Source organism: Delphinus delphis, chromosome 5 (genome assembly GCF_949987515.2).
Source record: "Delphinus delphis chromosome 5, mDelDel1.2, whole genome shotgun sequence".
Lineage (NCBI taxonomy): Eukaryota > Metazoa > Chordata > Mammalia > Artiodactyla > Delphinidae > Delphinus > Delphinus delphis.
Genome location: NC_082687.1, coordinates 36,320,195 through 36,337,088, shown reverse-complemented (window position 1 = coordinate 36,337,088; position 16,894 = coordinate 36,320,195). Strand labels below are relative to the sequence as shown.

At 38.9% G+C, this 16,894-nt stretch overlaps 1 pseudogene; it reads left to right on the top strand.

The window, feature by feature from the left end:
- The first annotated feature begins 2,130 nt into the window (after positions 1 to 2,130).
- On the top strand, positions 2,131 to 2,567 carry LOC132425353 (ubiquitin-conjugating enzyme E2 D3 pseudogene; annotated as a pseudogene).
- The last annotated feature ends 14,327 nt before the right edge of the window (positions 2,568 to 16,894 follow it).

The window sequence follows — 16,894 nt, the reverse complement described above, 5'->3', positions numbered from 1 at the left end:
CAACTACCAAGCCTGTGCTCTAGAGCCCACGAGCCACAACTACCGAAGCCCGTGCAGCACAACTACTGAAGCCTGTGCACCTAGAGCCCATGCTCCACAACAAGAGAAGCCATCACAAGGAGAAGCCTGCGCACCACAATGAAGAGTAGCCCCCGCTCACCACAACTAGAGAAAGCCCATGTGCAGCAACAAAGACCCAGCGCAGCCAAAAATAAATAAATTAAAAAAAAAAAAGATCCTTTCCCAGAATTGAGGAAATGGCAGCCACATTAAAAAATAATAATAAAAAAATAAAATAAATTAAAAATAAATTTTAGAAGAGTGGATATATGTATACGTATGACTGATTCACTTTGCTGCACAGCAAGAAACTAACACAACATTGTAAAGCAACTATACTCCAATAAAGATTAATTTAAAAAAAAAACTAAAAACAGAGTTACCATATGATCCAGCAATCCCACTCCTGGGCATATATCTGGACAAAACCATAATTTGAAAAGATACAGGCACCACTGTGTTCATAATAGTACTATTTACAATAGCCAAGACATGGAAGCAACCTAAATGTCCATTGACAAATGAATGGATAAAGAAGATGTGGTACATATATACAATGGAATATTATTCAGCCATAAAAAAACAATAAAATAATGCAGCAACATGGATGGCCCTAGAGATTATCCTACTAATTAAAGTCAGTCAGAAAGAGTAAGACAAATGCCATATGATATCACTTATATGTGAAGTCTAAAATATGACACAAATGAACTTATCTATGAAACAGACACACAGACACAGAGAACAGACTTGTGGTTGCCAAGGGGGAGGGGGAATGGGAGAGGGAGGGATTGGGAGTTGGGATTAGTCTTACTATATAGTACAGGCAACTATATTCAATATCCTGTAATTAAACCATAATGGAAAAGAATATGAAAAAGAATATATGTATTATATATATATATAACTGAGTCACTTTTCGGTACATCAGAGACCAACACAACATTGTAAATCAACTATATTTTAATAAAATCAATTTGGGGGACTTCCCTGGTGGTCCAGTTAAGACTCCATGCTTCCACTGCAGGGGGCATGGGTTCCATCCCTGGTTGGGGAATTAAGATCTCACATGCTGCATGCAGTGCAGCCAAAAAAATGAAATGAAATGAAAATAAATAAAATAAAATAAAATAAAAATCCTATAGAGAGTTCCCTGGTTGCCTAGTGGTTAGGATTCCAGGCCGGGGTTCAATCTCTGGTCAGGGAACTGCAATCCCACAAGCCATGGTGCAGTGTGGCCAAAAAAAAAGAATCCTATAGGTTCCAAAAGAGTTTAGGGAAACTCATGAGAGATAGATCCAAAACAAAAGAAAATTAAAAGAAAATTATTTATTTAATCCAAAATTAAAATAAATTGGTGGTAAGGAAATAGACGGTTACATGACACAAGATAAAAAGCCTAATTTTGTATATATATATATATATATATATATATATTTTTTTTTTTTTTTTTTTTTTTTTTTTTTTTCCGGTACGCGGGCCTCTCACTGTTGTGGCCTCTGCCGTTGCGGAGCACAGGCTCCGGACGTGCAGGCTCAGCGGCCATGGCTCACAGGCCCAGCCGCTCCACGGCATGTGGGATCTTCCCGGACCGGGGCACGAACCTGTGTCCCCTGCATCGGCAGGCGGACTCTCAACCACTGCGCCACCACGGAAGCCCCTAATTCTATATTTTGAAAAAAATCAAACCTTGGGAAGTCCCTCATGGTCCAGTGGTTAAGACTCTGCCCAAGGCCCAGGTTCAATTCCTGGTTGGGGAACTAAGATCCCACAAGGTGCCGGGTGCAACCAAAAAACAAAAACAAACCTTTTGATAGTATTGAAAAATACCATCACCTCATGTCATGTGCATGAGCACCATAGGGTCAGGGATGCAGCAGCTGTCAGGTGGGCAGGGAAGAGACTGAGGCCACAGCGTGAGGGACGCCCCAGCCCCTCTACGTCTATGTCTGGCAGAACCAGTGTGAGATAAAGAGGCAACCCTTCCGAGCAGCCCGGAAAATCAAGAGTTTGGGCCGGACCTTTGAGCAGACACCAAGATAGTGAGGAGCCAGAAGAAAAGCACAGACTATGGCGCTGAAACGAATTAATAAGGAACTTAGTGATTTGGCCCATGACCCCCCAGCACAATGTTCTGCAGGTCCAGTTGGGGATGATGTTTCATTGACAAGTCACAATTATGGGACTTAATGACAACCCATATCAAGGTGGTGTATTCTTTTTGACAATTCATCTTCCTACAGACTATCCCTTCAAACCAGGTTGCATTTACCATAAGAATTTATCATCAAAATATCAACAGGAATGGCTACATTTGTTTTGATATTCTAAGATCACAGTGGTCACCTGCTTTAACTATTTTTCAAGTTCTTTTATCCATTTGTTCACTGCTGTGTGATCCAAACCCAGATGACCCCCTAATACCAGAGATTGCATGGATCTATAAGACAGACAGAGATAAGTACAACAGAATACCTCAGGAATGGACTCAGAAATATGCCATGTGATGCTGCCTTAAGGTCAGAATAGCCCACATTACAGCTGGAACAAACTTTAAATTACTGTTCCTTTTTTGATTTTCTTATCCAGCTGCTCCCCTATCAGACCTTGTCTTTTTAAATTTTATTTTTTGTTTACCTCCCTCCATTCATTCACATGTTCATCTGAGAAGACTTAAGCTCTTCTAGCTTTGGACAATAACTGCTTTTAGAAACTGTAGAGTAGTTACAAGAGAACAGTGCCCAAGATTCAAAAATTTTTTAAAAATGGAGCATGTATATTATATGGCCAAAGTCTTCACTCTAATTTGGTTATAAGACTAAAACCATTACTCACAGCTCTAACATACTGAAGAAGCATTTGAGGGGGAGGGAGATGGATGCTCAGTTGTCACATCAAAGGAAGCAGCATTATTCTAGCAGCATCCATTCTCGTTTAAGTCTTCCACTGTTAAGAGATTTGAGGTTACATGATATACTTTATGTTCATAACTGATGTGGCTAGAGGATTGGTATTGAATTGATAGGATCAGCAGAACAGAAAATGTGATGTATTTTATGCATGTCAATAAAGGAATGGCCTGTTCTTGTTCTACAGAGAATGGAAATTGGAAGTCAAACACCCTTTATATTCCAAAATGGGGACTCAAACATCTTGTAATTTTCATTTAAATTGTTAGGTGGCTTGAAGCTATTAGTTAATCTATTTTCCAATAATATACTGTTTAATATAGCCCTGAATAAATGATGCAAGTTGTCAATGGATAAGTGATCAACTAATAGCTCTGCTGGTAATTGATTTATTTTTCTTCATTAAAGTTGCACAAACTGATGAAAAAAAAAAATACTATCACCTCACAGAAAAAACCCAATACTTGAACAGAAAATTCACAAAACAGTTAACAAGGCTCGTAATCAACATCACTAATAATTTTTTAGATACACTAAGATAACGTGTTTCCTATAAATAAGAACGAAACAATTTTAAGGTGAATATTACTTGTTAGTAAATAAGAGTCAAGTGAAAGAGACATTCTCATATGCTGCAGGTAGGAGTGAAAATTCACACAACCTTTCTGGAAAAAGACTGGCAATATGCACTGATAACCTTGTCACTATATGTCTAAGAAGCTGTCATAATAAATAAGCTGCAATACTGGCAAAAATTTTATTATTATTATAAATGTTCCTGTTTATAATAGCACTGTTATTTATAAACACATTATTATTTATAACAGCATTATTATTTATAAAAGCAGAAAACTGGGAACAACTTAAATGCCCAAAGTGAGTCTAATTTTAAGTAAATTATGGTACCATGAGATATGGGAGTTCTTTAAAATGTAAACATTTTAACAGTGAGAAATGCTTATGTTAGAAGTGTGTAAGCAAGAGAAATCAAGATCAAATGGCGTAGATAGACTGCTCCCAGCCATGTTAAAATAGCCCAGAAAGAGACCAAATCGAAAGGCTCCAAAGTCCTCATAGTGACTACTTCTGTATGTACGACTATGGATGATTTTTTTTTCCTTCTTTATATGTTGCATACTATCTTTGAAATGGCTATCAATTACTATTTTTGTAATCAAGAAAAGGGGAACTGAAAAAAAAAGGAGTAAAGATAGAGTAAGTTGTGGTTATTTCAAGTAGCTCCCTAAAAGTTGTTAACAACCTGATGACTCCAGGAGGAGCCAGACTGTTGAGATGATTCAACCATTGTCTTTGTTCGTAGGTTTCTATGAGAAAGGCTAACAAATACCAAAGCTTCCAGGTAAGAGATACCTGCAAAAATGGAATGCATGGGCATGGGAAGGACTAGAGATGGGCTGAGTAGGATCTAGAGAAGGGTGGTAATGGACTCACAAAGGGGTTATACTGAAACAGCACCTGCTCCACCTTCAGGGTAAAATAGCCAGAAGGGAAAATGAAGCAAGCTCATCAACACAACCAACTGGAAAGACCTGTTTACCCTGCACTGGTACCTTGCTATTTATAATAGTACTTGCAGTCCTTTTCCCATGACCTTTTCTGGCCTCAGCTCATCAGATCAGACGTAGTTAAGATTATAGCCATAAACTCTCATAGCCTGTCTAAATCCTAGAATTATAAGAAGAACATCCACAAATTGTAACAAGTGTGATCATGGGGTTTGTCAGCCATGAAAGCAAACGTCTGATTCTGATTTTCTGTGATAATAACAGTAACAACTACCATTTACTGAGTTCTTCCTAAAAATGCCAGGCCTTGTGATAGTTCCCTTATATATGAAGGGTAACAGACTCTGCCACCCCAAAATATGCCACTTTGGCATAAGGATTATTTTGAACGAAGGCAATTAAGAAGAAGCAGATACAAGAAGAGTTCCTTACCCTCCCCCTATTTGCCTAAAAGCAGGACATAAATATGTAAAAGTGTCTCCTCTCCCCTCTCTACCAGGAAGGACAGCAGTTAATCACTGGAGACAACTCTAGACCGTTACCAGCCCACAGGAACCTACCTAACAAAACTTAGCTACCACTGGTTTCCCCATATATTTGCCTTCTCACCCCTAGAAACTCAAAGTCCTTTTCCTTTGTCTTGTCACGTCTTTAAAAATGTGTTGTTCTGGACTTCCCTGGTGGCAGAGTGGTTAAGAATCCGCCTGCCAAATGCAGGGGACACGGGTTCGAGCCCTGGTCCGGGAAGATCCCACATGCCACGGAGCAACTAAGTCCGTGTGTCACAACTACTGAGACTGCACTCTAGACCCTGCGAGCCACAACTACTGAAGCCCATGCACCTAGAGCCCGTGCTCTGCAACAAGAGAAGCCACTGCAATGAGAAGCCTGTGCACCACAACAAACAGTAGCCCTGCTCACTGCAACTAGAGAAAGCCCACACGCAGCAATGAAGACCCAATGCAGCCAAAAATTAATTAATTAATTATTTTTAAAAATGTATTGTTCTTTTAAGATGGTATATAAGGTGAAGTTCTAACCACCTCTTTGAGTCACTCATTTCTGAGTGCTCCCATGTATATGTGTGACGCATATGTTAATAAACTTGCTTTTCTCTTATTAATCTGTCTGTAGTCTAACTTACAAGGTCCCAGCTGGAGAACCCAAGACGGAGAGAGAAAAAGATTTTTTTCTCCCCTACACATATTTAATCCGTCCAACAACCCTGTCATGCAGGTACCATTATTACCCTCATTTACCTGTGAATGTTGAGAGGCTTATAGAGGTTAAACAACCTGCCATGGGCTAAGCTAGTAAATGACAAGGCAAGATGATGGAAATCAACTCCAGGGCTCATACTGTATATGAAAAATTAATAAAAGTTCATAAGTTTCCCTTGTATAAAATATTATTCTTGCTACTCAAACTAAATATCACATCCTGGTCGCTATTATTCACCTTCCTAAACCCTTAATTCATGTGCTTTATCAGGTGCTGAATACAGGTGCACAGTAAACATGTGTTAACTGACATTATGAAAGAATAATATCCGTGCTAAAAAGGTAATATCCTGATTTACATGTCTGAATAACTCTTTTATTTTGAAGTAATAACCTGATTCAAACATTCATGATCTTAAATACAAAGAATATTTCCCAGCACTCACTGTGGGTTATAAGCTACTTTATAGTGTCCTCTCTAAAAAATACACAAGCAAAATAGATCCTTGACCTCAACAATCAACTACCAAACGTGGGTGGAACCAGGCAAGTCAGACATTTTACCGTCATGATGAAAGTGGCCATTTATCCCTTCTTTATATAATTTCAACAGAGGTTAAACCCCAAAGCTATGGCTATTTTTACTCTACTCTCAATTCCTAGGCCAGGAGGTCACGTACCTAGTACAATAGCCAAAATTAATCAAAATAAAGAGTGCTGCTGAGCTCAGGTATTTCATAGGAAAATCAGGGATCAATCTCAAGCATCTGGTACAAATTTCTAGGTTTTTGATCTGACCATTTCTAGCTACTATGCCTGGGACATTTAAGTGCTCAACAAATATCAGCTATTGTGTTGTTATTATTAGTTATTATTATTAATAACATCTGTTACATATAACCCAAAAAAATAACTGTCAGTATCAAAAATAAATAAATTCTTCTTTGCTCCTGCTTCCAATTTTCTGATTTGCTTTTCAAAGACTTTTGTTAGTAAAATTTAGTGATTTCTTTCAAATGCTAAAGTCATGCAATTCCATAATGAAAGGAGACCACCATTATGAAACAGTCCTCCTCTTCTCTTGAAGGAAATGAAGTCAGCTACTTCCACTATGTATGTAAAGTAATTTTGATACTGTTAAACTGCAGTGATCAAGTTCTGACAACTACTCTTGTGGGAACACCCAATGTCTGATGCAGCAGAGCTCCTGGGAAAGGAGGTGGTACAGGTAATGAAGCCCAGGAAATGTTTGGTCATTTGTTAGGTTCAGGTTATTCTTTTCTTAGCTGCTCTACATACGTGGTGAGAGCAAGAAACTAAGTTCCAACAGGAAATATCCATATGGTGAGCAATCTCTAAAACAATGAGAGAGGGAGTTTGTTTTTGGCATTTGGAAGAAGTTATTTTGACAGAGTTGATTCGATGTAGGAAAAATGGCACCTACACTTGCAGTGCATGAAGGAGGTTACACCTACATTCCAATACTGTGAAAGTCTCAAAGTGAAAAACAAGTCTTTAGAGTGGAGGTAGATGCTTTAAAGAGAAGGAGAGGGATTGAAACTAAAAGGAGCACATGAATGGAGGGTAGGAGCCTATTAGTAGAAAATTCCAAAATAGACTGAGATGCCTGGTACATTGGCAACTTTTTCCTTCTCTAGGGATCAATTAAGACTAATAGATTATGCCCATAATTATAAATAAAGTAAGCCAAGGTCACTAGGTTCTTTTCATAGGTTGTATCTGTTCTGAGGGACAATGAAAACATCTCTAAGCCTCCCTGTCAGTGCCTTTATTGTCTTGTTTCCTACCCCTTTAACTCCCAAATGAAGCAAAAGAAAATTGTAATTGGATTTCACCTTGGGCTCCATAATATTGGATTGGTGGCTCAGTGAAGTCTGAATAGATTCAGCAACTCCTCTGCTGTCTGTCCACAAATACCAAGGAAGGAATGGTAGCTTTGTGACCTAAGACCATCTATCTACAAGATGGTCTTGTATGTAGTTATCTTGTTCTCTCTCCATCATGGTATAACAATTGTGTTAGAGTTAATGGCATATTATTTAGCTGTTGGTTGCAAGATCCAGACTAAAGACAAGGATTGTATATCACCCTGAAATCCTGGACTTGCAGCTGATGCAGTAGCTGGATATGATTTTGAGGAATAAGTGAGTGGGTTTATATATGGAAAGAGTGTGTGAATGAACGTGAGTAGTCAAAAAGGTACTGGAGACATCTATTCATTCTGCCCAGCAGTCATTCTCCTCCTGCCATAGTAAAATAGCATGTCATTTCTTTTGGGGAAATACCCCACCTCATGATTCTCAGCCATGCAGTTTGACCTAAACTTCTGTTTCAGCAATGTATCCCGAGTAGCTTAAACCAATCAGCTAAATCAGGGTTTCAGCCTTGGAATTATTGACATTTGGGGCTCTATGTTATGGGGGGCTGTCCTGTGTATTATAGAATATTTAGCAGTATCGCTGGGCTCCACCCACTAGATGCCTTTATGATACCTTACAGTTAAGACAACCAAAAATATTTCTAGGCATTGCCAAATGTCCCCTGAGGGGGAGAGGGAAGAGGGAAAAAATCACCCCTCATAGAGAACCACTGAGCTAAACTCACCCCTCATTTTACTAATCAGGGTTCTTGATTTCAAAAAATTAATAACATTGGGCTTCTCTGGTGGCGCAGTCGTTGAGAGTCCGCCTGCTGATCCAGGGAACAAGGGTTCGTGCCCTGGTCCAGGAAGATCCCACATGCCACGGAGCGGCTGGGCCCGTGAGCCATGGCCGCTGAGCCTACGCGTCTGGAGCCTGTGCTCCACAACGGGAGGGGCCACAACAGTGAGAGGCCCGCATACCGGAAAAAAAAAAAATTAATAACAGGTATACCTGATTTAGTATTTATTATACATGAGGAATTGCTCAAATAATCCTCAGCAGCTCCATGATATCATGTACTAGTTAGGGTAAAGATAAGATTTATATAACAAAGAGATCCCAAAATGCAATGGCTTAGAGAACAAGGACATTTCTCTCATATTCAATGGTCTTGATGTAAGTAGCACATGTTGGTGGAATTCTACAGTCATTTAAGAACCCAAGCCCCTTCCATTTTGTTGTCTATTTGGTCCACATTATCATTGTCTACATGGCCAAAGCTGGATGGCCATCACATCAGGGTTCCACCCACCAAGAAAAGGAAAAGGTAATGGAGGAAGTATACACAATGCCTTTCAAGGTTCAGATGTGAAAGTGGTACACATTACTGTCATACATTCCATTGGCAAGAACTTAACTGCATCCCCACACTTAATTATAAGTCAACCAGCAAATATGGCCTTGCTGCACTGTCATGTTCTCAGCTACAACACAACTGTGGATTGAATGTTTGTGTTCCCCAAAATTCATGTTGAATCCCTAATCCTTACTGTGATATTATTTGGAGGTAGGGCCTTTGGGAGGTATTTAGGTCATGATGGTGGAGCCCTCATGAATGAGATTAGTGCCCTTATGAGAAACAGGAGAGATGATCTCTTTCTCTGTCATGTGAGGACAGAGCAAAAGGTGACCATCTGTAAACCAGGAAATGGGCACTCACTAAGAATCTGACAATGCTGGCACCCTGATCTTGGACTTCCAGCCCCCAGAAATGTGAGAAATAAAGGTTCATTGTTTAAGCCACCCAGTCTTTGGTATTCTGTTATAGCAGCTTGAACTGACTTAAAAAATACCCTAGCTTTGAAAGAAGGGGAAATAATTTTGGCAGAAAACTAGCAGTCTCTACATATTACCATGTTACAAATGAGGAAAGCAAGGTACAGAGCTAAGGTAACTTGCCCAATGCCATATGGCTGGCAAGTGGGACTGGAACATAAGCAGATAATTCCAGAGCCCATGATCTTAAACACTATATCACTACTTTTCAAATCTCTGAATGATAACCTAAAATAAGAAAAGCACTTTACTTAGCAACTTAGTACACATATGTGTATATCTGTACACGTTACATGTGTGTATGTTTCATGAAACAATCCCTACCCTTACCACAGTCAATGAACACTAATGTTTCTATTCGATTCTATACTATTTCATTTTTTAAATGTTGGTCATACCCACTAAATTGATTTCGTAACCCTCCAATGTACTGTGATTAACAGTATGAAAACAGTACACTACACTCAATTCTAGTAGGAGAATTAGAATTTGTTGGAAGGCCATTGGAGAGCTCATGGTATGAACTGTATGAATAAGAAGGCTAGAAAATAAGATTCAGAAAACAGGTAGGTCCAAGGACTTCAGGAAACCCAGAATCACAGCTAAAATCTTGACATGGGAAGGGTCTGTTAAGATGCACCTGACATCACTGTTGATGTTACTTCCACCTCTGCCGCTGGACACTGGATGCATGACACTGTCACTGAAATCAATGCCAAACCAGCCTGGCTTCTGTGTCTCTCTCACTCCAGATTCAATATCCCAGGAGGAAGCATCCAGTTGGCATATTTTGGCCACATGCTTATGCCCAGGCTCTTGGGATCAGGTAGAGCAAGAACCTGGCTTTTCAGCTCACAAAACCACAGAAATGAGGTGAGATTCTGGGCAGTCCAAAAATGAACAAACAAAAAGGTAAATGTCCAATATACTCATAAACTACTAGAAGAAGCGTATATTGGTACAGCCACTTGGAGAGCAATTTGTCATTATGTTGTAGAACTAATATATGTATTCTATGATGCAGAAATTCCATTTCTAGGCACAGAGTCTGGATTGAAATTCCCACACAATGTGCATAAAGAGACATGTTTAAGTATGTTCACTGAAGCATTATCTATATAATGAAAACTGGAAACAAGCTAAATGTTTATCATTTTAAAAATGGACAAGACTGGGTCTTGCTCATCTTTAAATCCTAGCACCAAGCACTGCTGACAGATTATCAGAATCAAATAAATATTTATTGAAATGAACAACAGTTGAATTAACTGCCAATAAGAAATTATCCAGTGAGTGATATGCAGGGCTGGACCGAAATATTCACAGATCCTTTAGAAGAAAGCATCATGTGGTGCAAAAAAAATGTATGTTTTAGGTTATGAAAAAGCTTGGTATGACACCAAGTTCTGCTTGTGCAACCTAGGACAAGGTGTTTAACCCCTGGGCCTCAATTTCCTTGTCTATAAATAAGAGGATTAATGGGATAAGGGATCCTGGATATGTAGTGTAGGGCTTCCCAACCATTGGGTGCAATGCTGCACTGTGACTAAATGATGCACATGGCAAGGAGGTGATCCCTCAGCCTTTGGGTTGCCTAGAGCCCCTGGGCCAGTCACCTCTGGCCTTGAGCAACCTCATTCATCTTTTACTCCAGGATAAAATATTATAATTTTCTACATGGGCCATGACATGAAAACTGTTCAGAAGCACTAGCACCTTGCAGTCCCTGGCTCATAGAATACATTCAGTGAATGTTGGTTCCCACCACTTTCTGATGGAATGTGAGGCTCTCTCAGGATTTATTATCTACCAGAGTCATATGAGATCTAAAATGATGTGGGTCTTGCCAGATCTCCTGGAAGTGGCGCTCCTAAAAGTCACAAAGGATTTAAGAATGGTCTCAATATGTTCTTCATACAGAAGACCACCTGGGAACTGTCCAAATATACAGAACAAAATATACAGAACAAAAGTCACGGGGTCTAGAGTGAGCCAAATGAGGGAAGGCAAAGAAATGTCCTTCAATCTTACCTCCTAAATTTCACCTTGACTCAGACCATCTTTTTTCCTACTCTGTCTCAAGAAGATCTTATTTGTCTTGTATGTTATCACACATAAAGGTGATGAGAAGGAACACTTTTCTATTCTGGGTGTTTCCTTCTGCCCCCTTATTCACTCCACCCCAAGGGAAGAGGAGTTAACTGATAAGTTTGGAGGGAGAAAGTGGGCACATGTGGCCCAATTTCTTCACTCTTTCTTCCCCTTGGAAGCTAACATCCTAGAGAAACCATATGTTCTTAACTCGGCACACAGTACACTTATTGGAAATCACCCTGCTGCCCAGAAGGCCTGCTGTGGCCCAGGGCTGCCAGTAATGAAATGAGGAAATCTGTCTCATTCCAAATTCCTACTTGCCCCATACCAGCCATATTCTCTGATATGAGCTTTCTCAATAGGTCATACAGGCAGCCAGGCCAAACTGGACCAAGCAGATGGCTTAACAGCACAGGTTTCTGGAAAAGGTTGTACTTTGAATTCACACAGATCTAAAACTGCATCTCAGTTCCACTCCTTGAAAAGCTGTGTCACCTTGGGGAAGTTACATATCCTTCATCTAGCCCCCTGATTCCTTCAAAACTAAAATAAGGATTTGAAAATAGGCCAGTTAAACATACACCTACTATACAACCTAGCCATTCCTCTCCTTGAAGTATCCACCCAAGAGAAATTAAAACATATGTCCATACAATGCTCAGAGCAGCTTCATTGGTAAGCGCTCAACTGGAAACAATGCACATGTTTATCAATGAGTTCATGGATAAACAAAGTGGTACATTCATACAATAGAATACCACTCAGCAATAAAAAGGAACATATACGCAACAACATGGATAACTCTTAAAATAATTATGCTGATCAAAAGAAGCCAGACTAAAAAAAAAGTACATATTGTATTTTTGCATTTATATAAAATTTTCAAAATTACAAATCAATCTATAGTACCAGGAAGCAGCTAGATCAGTGGTTCCCTGGGGGAGGCGGCGGATGGGAGAAGAGCAATGAGAAAGGATGAATTAAGAAGGGTACAAGAAAACTCTTGAGGGGATGGATATGTTCATTATCTTAATTGTTATGATGATCCTACAGGTGTCAAAGCTCATCAAATTGTACTTTAAATATGTGCAGTTTATGGTATAGCCAATGACACCCCAATAAAACTGGGGGGAAAATGTGTGTCAAAGCATATATAGGGAAGAAACAGCAGGAATCAAATCCCCTAATCACTCTTCAAAAGTGGCACGTTTTCAATCAGCTATACTTCAGTAAAAAAAAATTTTTTTTTTTATCAAAAAACTTCTGGCCAGGCTCACCAAGAAGAAAAGAGAGAGGATCCAAACAAATAAAATAAGAAATAAAAGGTGAGAAATAACAATCAATACCACAGAAATATAAAAAATCATAAGAAAATACTATGAACAGTTATATGCCAACAAAATGGACAACCAAGAAGAAATGGACAGGTTTCTAGAAACATACAGCCCACCAAAACTGAATCAAGAAGAAATAGATAATCTGAACACACCAATCACTAGAAGTGATATAGAATCTGTAATTTAAAAACTCCCTACAAACAAAAGCCCAGGACCAGATGGCTTCACAGGCAAATTCTACCAAACATACAAAGAAGAACTTACACCTAACCTTCTCAAACTCTTCCAAAAGATTGAAGAGGAGGGAGCACTCCCTAAGTCATTCTATGAAGCTATCATCACCCTAATACTAAAACCAGACAAAGACACTACCAAAAAAGAAAAGTACACGCCAATATCTTTGACGAATATCAATGCAAAAATCCTCAACAAAATATTAGTAAACATGAGGACATGGGGAAGGGGAAGGGTAAGCTGGGACAAAGTGATAGAGTGGCATGGACATATATACACTACCAAACGTAAAACCGATAGCTAGTGGGAAGCAGCCACATAGCACAGGGAGATCAGCTCAGTGCCTTGTGACCACCTAGAGGGGCGGGATAGGGAGGGTGGGAGGGAGGGAGATACAAGAGGGAAGAGAATGGGGATATATGTATATGTATAGCTGATTCACTTTGTTATAAAGCAGAAACTAACACACCATTGTAAAGCAATTATACTCCAATAAAGATGTTAAAAAATAAAAAAAATTAGCAAACAGAATCCAACCACACATAAAAAGGATCATATGCCATGATCAAGTTGGATTCATTCCAGGGTCACAAGGATGGTTCAAAATATGCAAATCAATCAATGTGATACACCACATCAACAAAAGAAAAGACAAAAACTACATGATCATCTCAATAGATGTACAAAAAGCTTTTGAAAAAATTCAAAATCCATTCATAATAAAAACTCTTACAAAAGTGGGTACAGCAGGAACATATCTCAACAAAATAAAAATCATTTATGACAAACCCACAGCCAACGTAATACTCAATGGTGAAAAGCTGAAAGCCTTCCCACTAAATTCTGGAACAAGACAAGGATGCCCACTCTCACCACTTCTATTCAACATAACACTGGAAGTCCTAGTCACAGTTATCAGATAAGAAAAAGAAATAAAACGTATCTGAGTTGGAAGAGAAGAGGTAGAACTGTCATTATATGCAGATGACATGATACTCTATTTAGAAAGCCAAAATTATTGGTTTTAAAATTATTAGAACTGATAAATGAATTCAGAAAGGTAGCAGGATACAAAATTAATATACAAAAATCTGTTGCATTTCTTTACACTAACAATGAAATATCAGAAAGTTTTAAAAATCACATCAAAAAAAATAAAATACCTAAGAATAAATGTAACCAAGGAGTTGAAAGATTTATATGCTGAGAATTATAAAACACTGATAAGTGAAACTAAAGATGATTCAAAGAAATGGAAAGATATCCCATGTTCTTGGATTGGAAGAATTAAATGGCCATACTATCCAAAGCAAGATACAGATTTAATGCGATCCCTATCAAATTACCCATGACATTTTTCACAACTAGAACAAATAATCGTAAAATTTATATGGAACAACAAAAGACCCAGAATTGCCAAAGCAATCCTGAGGAAAAAGAAAAAGCACTGGAGGCATAACCCTCCCAGACTTCAGACAATACTACAAAGCTAAAGTAATCAAAAAAGCATGGTATTGGCACAATGACAAACATATAGATCAATGGAACAGAATAGAGAGCCCAGAAATAAACCCACACACCTATGGTTAACTAATCTTTGACAAAGGAGGCAAGAATATACAATGGAAAAAAGACAGTCTCTTCAGCAAGTGGTGTTTGGAAAGCTGGATAGCCACATGAAATCAATGAGAGAACACTCCCTCACACCATACCCAAAAATAAAATTGAAATGGCTTAAAGACTTAAATATAAGACATGACTCTATAAAACTCCTAGAAGAGAACATAGGCAAAACATTCTCTGACATAAATCATAGCAATATTTTCTTAGATCAGTCTCCCAAAGCAAAAGAAATAAAAGAAAAAGTAAACAAATGGGACCTAATTAAACGTATAAGCTTTTGCACAGCAAAGGAAACCATAAACAAAACAAAAAGACAACCTATGGATTGGGAGAAAAAATTTGCAACAGTGTGACCAACAATGGATTAACTTCCAAAATATACAAACAACTCATACAGCTGAATATCAAAAACAAAACAACAACAACAAAAAAACCCCAAACAACCCAATCAAAAAAATGGGCAGAAGACCAAAACAGACATTTCTCCAAAGAAGACATACAGATGGCCAACAGGCACATGAAAAGATGCTCAACATCATTAATTATTAAAGAAATGCAAATCAAAACTACAGTGAGGGGCTTCCCTGGTGGCACAGTGGTTGAGAGTCCGCCTGCCGATGCAGGGGACACGGGTTCGTGCCCCGGTGCAGGAAGATCCCACATGCCACGGAGCGCCTGGGCCCGTGAGCCATGGCCGCTGAACCTGCGTGTCCAGAGCCTGTGCTCCGTGATGGGAGAAGCCACAACAGTGAGAGGCCCGCGTACCGCAAAAAAAAAAAAAAAAAAAAAAAACTACAGTGAGGTATCACCATCATTGTAGTCACAAAGGCCATCATTAAAAAGTCAACAAATAACAGATGCTGGAGAGGGTGTGGAGAAGAGGGAACACTCCTACACTGTTGGTAGGAATGTAAATTGGTACAGCCACTATGGAAAACAGTATGGAGGTTCCTTTAAAAACTAGAAATAGAGTTACCATATGATCCAGCAATCCCACTCCTGGCCATATATTCAGAAAAGATGAAAACACTAATTTGAAAAGATACATGCACCTCAATGTTCATAGCAGCACTATTTACAATAGCCAAGAAATGAAAGCAACCTAAGTGTCTATCAACAGATGAATGGATAAAGAACATGTGTTATATATATACATTGACTATTACTCAGCCATAAAAAAGAATGAAATACTGCCATTTGCAGCAACATGGATGGACCTAGGGATTATGATACTAAGTGAAGTAAGTCAAAGACAAATATCATATGATATCACATATATGTGGAATCTAAATAATATTACAAATGACCTTATTTACAAAGCAGAAACAGACTCACAGACATAGAAAACAAATTTATGGTTACCAAAGGGGAAAGGAGGGGAGGGATAAATTAGGGTTTGGGATTAACAGATACACACTACTGTATATAAAGCAGATAAACAACGAAGACCTACGGTATAGCAGAGGGAACTATATTCAATATCTTGTAATAACCTATAATGGAAAATAATCTGAAAAAAATATATATGTATATATAACTGAGTCACTTTGCTGTACACCTGAAACTAACACAACATTGTAAGTCAACTATACTTCAATTAAAAAAAGAAATTGTACTAGATGTACAATGGAATACTACACAGCAGTGAAAATGAACAAATTGCAGCTGCATGCAACAATGTGGAACCATCTCACAGACACGATTGTTGAGCAAAATTAAAGAGACACTAAAGAGTACATACTGTATGACTCCACTTATATAAAGTTCAAAAACAGGTTAAACTACACTGGTCCCTGGTGGTCTAGTGGCTAGGATTCAGCACTCTCACCACCGAGGCCTGGATTTGACTCCCAGTCAGGAAACAGATCCTACTTCAAGCTGCCGCAAAATATCAAAACCACATTAGAAAACACAACAGCACTGAAGTCTTTCACAAAACAAAAAAATGAAAGTTTCAGAAGGAAAAAAGTATTAACTGGGAGGGGGCATGAGGGAGACTGCTAGGTGCTGGGAATGTTCTATATCTTGATCTGGATGGTGGTTACATGAGTGTACACATATGTAAAAATCTAGGGCTTCGCTGGTGGCACAGTGGTTAAGAATATGCCTGCCAACGCAGGGGACACAGGTTCCAGCCCTGGTCCGGGAAGATCCCACATGCCCTGGAGCAAC